Below are 5,761 nucleotides of genomic sequence, written 5' to 3'. Positions count from 1 at the left end.
ACGAAAGTGATCACTCAGGCAAGAGCGTGGGGTAGGAGGACAAGAGGGACTAGGAGAAAATGCAAAGAACACATCATTTAAGCATGGAAAAGGATACTGAGGACCAAGGACTAGAGGGGTGGGAGGGATCCCACTGGAGGGGTCAATGTTGGCCAGTGTCCCTGCAGTCAGGTAAGAAGTGGACAGGGATCAGCTACCTTACCAGCAGAGAAGACTGTAGTAATCTCAGCCAGAACAGGTTCCTGGGAATTGCTGAGCAGAAGCCAGATGAAGAATAAGATATTCTAGGGGAGAGTCTTCAAAATATCTAGGAAAATGGTGGCCCTGTTCTTTAAGGGCCATTTGTATCCACCATGTGGTGTGAGCCATCTACAGCCTATACAGTGCACATCAAGTAATTCAGGAGCAAGTACCCGAGGCAACAAACTGGCCAACTTTCAGACTATGGGCTGTTTCTTTCAGGTAAAGACCCTGGGGAAGATATCTGGTTGAAAGTGGGCAGAACACTGGATCACTACAGGTTGCAAAATGGGTATATTTTGGAATATAAAAAGAAATAGAGATCTCAGAAAATCCAGAGGCTGGATGCATCTGTGAAAATGATGATGGGCAACAACTCCATAACTGCTGTTTATCATTTGCATAAGATAGGAATAATAAAGTGTGAAGAATGCTGTTAGTCCAAGACTACTGAAGAAGGAAAGAGGAAGAGGTGAACAGACTCAAAAAACCAGAACATTGTTATGAGAGGAGAGGAAAATGAAGAAGCTGAAGGCCAAGCTTCACACAGATAATAGCCCAAACTGGGTAGATCACAGCCAAATACTCAGAGAAGAAGGAGTAGATGAAAATGAAACATTGCACTTAGAAGGTTTACTTCATTCTACTCCAGTCGGGATGTAGATGCTAGAGACCCCACACAACCGAAATTGCTTTATGGTGAGGCTGAGGGATGACATCCAGAACAACTCGCACGCTGTCTCTTTCGAGAAAGCTTGTGAGTTTGGTGTTTTAACCCCAGACACAATTTAGACTTCATGTGGCCATAAACACAAATTTGGATTCTAAGAGTAAATGAACTTTCGTTTTTCTTTTTCTTCTTCTCTCCTCTCTTTGCCTCTGCTTGCCTTTTCCCTTTATTCTTTTTCTTTTCATTTGTTGAGCTGGTTACCCAAAATACACTCCCTAGTTTCCACCAATTTTGAGATTCTTAGCTTCTACCCAGTTGAGTATATGATCGCATTTGCAGACCTTGGGCAAAGCAAGCTGCTAAGAAATGCATTATGGGAATGATTGGAAAGGTTATCGACTCTCAGCTCAGGCAGAGTGTGATTTCTTCCATACCACAGAGCTTGGCACATCCCTCCAAGCTCTTACTTAGCCTATCCTGGAGGACCTCTGGAGTTGAAAAGCTCACTTCCTCCATCCCTGAAACCGATGCCCATTAGAGCATTCCTTCATCATACTGCACCAAATTTGGACTTCTTTAATTTATTTTTAAGACCCCAGTAGAAGAACGGATTATGAATGAGAGTGTTTTGTATTCTTTACTATGATCTTATAAATTCTTTTTTTCTTTTAAAGTATGATGTATATATTAAATACTTGGTCCACTCAAAAAGAAAAAAAGAAGGCAGAACTCAAGATTGTAGATTTCATATAATTAGTAAATTGATCAAGTTAACAATTTTTATTCCTACAACATGCTTAAGTGAAAATGGATTTTTTTTCCCTGCGAGTGCATGGCCAGGGAGAATATGATAGTTTACACTAATATAGTTTGGTGCCACTGCCTTTGTCAAGCTAAGGAAACAACAGTTTTACCCACCATTGCCTTTTATCATCAGTGCAAATGTCAACACAATGAAAAAGTCAAATAGCATCTTGACATTATTATGAAAATAGTTTTGACCTCATAGATGCTTGAAATTGTCTCAGGAGTCCTCAAGAGTCAGTGAACCACTCTTTGAGAACAACACCTGTAGGAAAAGGAGCCATGCTTAGAAACGAAATAATCAGGGAAACTAACATCAGCTTTTGTATGGACATTTCAAATGCAACTTCTTGCATCCTACTATTCTTCTTAAAGAATGATCTACCCTAACTCCTCAAAGTCAATGATTTTCTTACACGCTGAGGTTTTGTGATTCTTTAGAAATGCTCACAGGACATTCAATATCAGATCACTGATAACTGCCTGTCACTTCTGATGCAAGGTCGTGTTTAGTTCGGCTATATGTGTGCACCCTCCTTTGTCTATCCTGACTGAAGCTGTAGATTCTGTGTTTGGAATAAGGATGGCCTGCACCTCAGCTAATAGGAAACATAATTCTGTCTTGATGCATGACAACTTAGCAATTTGATTTTTGAAATTTGCACTCAGCTAACACTTAATATATGGCACCAATTATTTAAGATGTGTTGAATCACATTTCCCCAGTGTTTGCATAGTAATTAAGCAACTTCTGAAAATGGTGTTTATGTTTTGAGTTAATATTTTAATATAGCTTCCAAAGATGCCTAATTTAGGATTGGCTACTGGGAGAATCTGACTCTCATTCATTACTTAATTAGTGGAAGGGAGTTATGAGCAACACAATAGCATAAGAATTAAATATTAGTGTCATAAGGAAGAAATAATGAAGCTGTAATGACTGGTAACTCACCTATCTTGGAAAGAAATAAGTAGTCAAAATTAGATGTATTGTATTCTTCACTACCCCTCCCCAAACTCCCCCAAATCCATGCATGGTAGAAAATGTCCAGAGTTCACAAACGCCACCCCTCTGCATGGTTTTCCTCCCTGTGTTTGCCATCATTTCCAGTCAGCTTCAGCTCTCTTCTGTTCCAGCAACTGTAGCAGTTAGGCCACTTGGGTTCCAAACACCAGAAACTCATTCTGTTTTATTTAACCTTAGAAAAATAATGAATTTATTGGAAAGATGTTTGCTAAGCTAGTAATAGGTAAATCTATTATGATTCTTACAAGATGTATATTATTTCTTTTGTCAAAATTCAGGTAATTTAAGATTCTATTCCTAATAGATTACATAGAAGATTAGATACAATTTTATAAATAGTCATCTGATCTGCATCCATTTTCATAACTCTACATTGTTATTTCTTTTCCACAATAACTGCCAGAAAACACATTTTTAAAAATGACTGACAAAACAAGTTGATGATTGAACAAGTTGTTGTTTTAACTATTGACAGTGCTTCGTGATTCTGGCATTGTGAAGCACCCCACTATTTATAAGCTAGTCATTATCTCCGCACTATAAATAAAGATAGAGGATTCAGGCTAATAAGCATTAATTGACTACACTCCTTGCCCAAGATACAGTGCCAAGAACTGAGGAAATATAGCTCCTGGCACAAAAAAGCGTTGAATTCTGCTAGGGAGAGAGGTGTACAAGGCAAACTGTAATGCTAAGTAGTCTGCAGTAAACATTACAATGCAGATTTAAGGATATTTGATGGGAGGTCAGAGGAGGAAAAAATTGTCTTTGACTGGGAAGAGCATCTGACATCCTCATATAAATGCTGCATCTTAAATAAAGAATGAATTTTGACACTGAGGATGATGAGATAAACAAGCCAAGCCAAGACACACTTAAGTAGTTGCCAACACCTGGTCATGCGATCATATCAGAAAATATGCAGTAGCCCGGGGTACGGGGCATGTGACATGCAAAGGCATTGTGGAACGTGGGGAGAAAAAAGTAAAAACAATACAAAGAAAGGAGCACATTCAAGTGCATTCTGGAAATTATTTCTGTTTCTCTGTTTGTGTCTTTCTGCTTGGAGTCTCAGTGCAAGTAAATTACTCTCTCCCCGTAGATCCAAAATAGATTCTGGAGAGAGGAAATTTTATTGGTCCATTAATATGATCTTTCTTTTTGGAAAAGAGTGTGGTAGCTATAAGGGAGGATAGGGCTAACTGAGTATCTTTTTTTAAAGTTTATTCAACAAATATTGGTTATTTAATATGACCAAAGATGGAGCTGAGTGCTAAGAGTACAATGGTGTGGAAAATGGAAGTGATTCTTGTCCTGATGTAATGTATGTTTCATTCTGGGAAATGGGCATTATGTAACTGTAGAAATGCTTAGTTATAAACGTGATAAATGCTCTGAAGGAAAAATTTAGAGTGTGATTGAAGGTGATTGCAGGTATTTCTGACATTTCAGAAGTCAGGTTGACGTTTACATTTCTCTCAATGTTACCACTGAGAGTTTCTAGACTAAATTATCATTTGTGTATACCGTTTATGTCTCCTAACAGCAATGTGATGTTCAGGAAAGAGTGTGAACTTTGGAGTTTGTATTTTGGTTAAAATTTGGGCTCAGCTAATCATTGCCTACTTACTTTTCTCCGGTCTTATTTGTCTGTAGAGACAATAATTCCCACCTTATAAGGTTGTTGTCAGAATTACTATATGTAAAGGTCCATAGATGGAATTCTCATGTTAATTACTAATAAAAACTATCACCATCAGCTTGGACTTCCAGTAGACTTTCAAGATAATACAAGTTATTATTCAGAAAACATATCTCTTAAACTGTGCCAGCTGAAATATTTACAAGGTAAAAGCAGATCGTTGACCATGTTAGGGTTTAAGGTTGATAGTTAATCAAATACCCTCTCCTATCCTGTCTCCATCCTCTATAGTTAAGAACTATTTGAGAAATAAATGAAAGAGTGTACTTTTAAATGTCAGTTGTGTTTCTGAAAGTGCTGGAATGGAGAACATGACTAGAATCTAGAGTCAAATTGGTTCCCGACTATTATCTGCCCCTCACCATCCCGTTCTAGACTTTGCGGTGATTCATTTGAGGGAAAGTTTGGGTCTGCAAAGCAGGCAAACACTACCTACATAAAGATAAGGGTAACTATTACAGAATGGCTATCTGCTCTTTGCAACTTGGTAAGAGGGGCCTAGTGAAAACTGTCTCCAGACCTGCCTCTTAGCAGTGAGCCTGGCTGGATCAAGGTGTGTACTTCAGAAGGAAGCAGACACACAGCAGAAGACACCTACCTGTTCAGGGGTGATGCTACTCTTAAAGACAGACAGAATGAGGCTGAGACACACATGTTCAGTTCCCTCAGTGTCACCACACTATACATCTCCCAGGAAACATGACAACAGGCAAATAGAATTGTCCCAAAGATCTGTCAAGTGCGATAAGAATGAGGGCAATCTAGACCAGGGGTCAATGGAATTACTCGGGCTGAAAGGTGAAAAAGAAGGAGGACACCACGGACAAATTTGACCAACTTCACACTTTGGCCTAACACCACCCTTCACTGTGTTACTCCAAAGCAAGTTTGCTTTCCACCTTGGCTGGTGAGAGAGTCGTGCAGAGACTTAGACCCAGGCTATGTCCAAAAGAATGGCAGCTTCTGTTAGGAATGAAGGTATGAGAATCACCGAGCCACCTGCGGTTATGGAGAGGACATAAAGTCAGTGAAGACACCGTTCACATACTTACCAGTTTCATTATAAAACCAGCCCTACTCACATTTAACACTTGATCTTTAGAGTGTGGACCATAAAATCTTGCTCTTGTAATTTACCATGTAAATCTTGCCTTTCCAACTAGCTTAGCAAGTGCACCTGGAGTAGGAGCTGGTTTTCGACATCTGTAGATGATGTGAATCTCAGCCCACCAACTCAGGAATACAAGAACTATTCATGCCTTTCTTTGTTTAGATCAGAGGTGAAACCAACTCTTCTTATGATCTCGCCAAATTGGTA

The 5,761-nt window shown here is 39.1% G+C and overlaps 1 long non-coding RNA gene across 1 annotated transcript; it reads right to left on the bottom strand.

Moving 5' to 3' along the window:
• Positions 1 to 2,682: 2,682 nt before the first annotated feature.
• On the bottom strand, positions 2,683 to 5,128 carry LOC138923323 (uncharacterized). Its single transcript, XR_011436798.1, has 2 exons — positions 5,042 to 5,128; positions 2,683 to 2,913 (listed from the first exon to the last, which is right to left on the bottom strand). It is a non-coding gene; the product is annotated as an uncharacterized lncRNA (long non-coding RNA).
• Between the last annotated feature and the right edge of the window lie 633 nt (positions 5,129 to 5,761).

This window comes from Equus caballus, chromosome 3 (genome assembly GCF_041296265.1).
Source record: "Equus caballus isolate H_3958 breed thoroughbred chromosome 3, TB-T2T, whole genome shotgun sequence".
Taxonomy (NCBI): domain Eukaryota; kingdom Metazoa; phylum Chordata; class Mammalia; order Perissodactyla; family Equidae; genus Equus; species Equus caballus.
The sequence above is the reverse complement of the archived record's forward strand: the minus strand, read 5'-3'. Positions and strand labels throughout refer to the sequence as shown.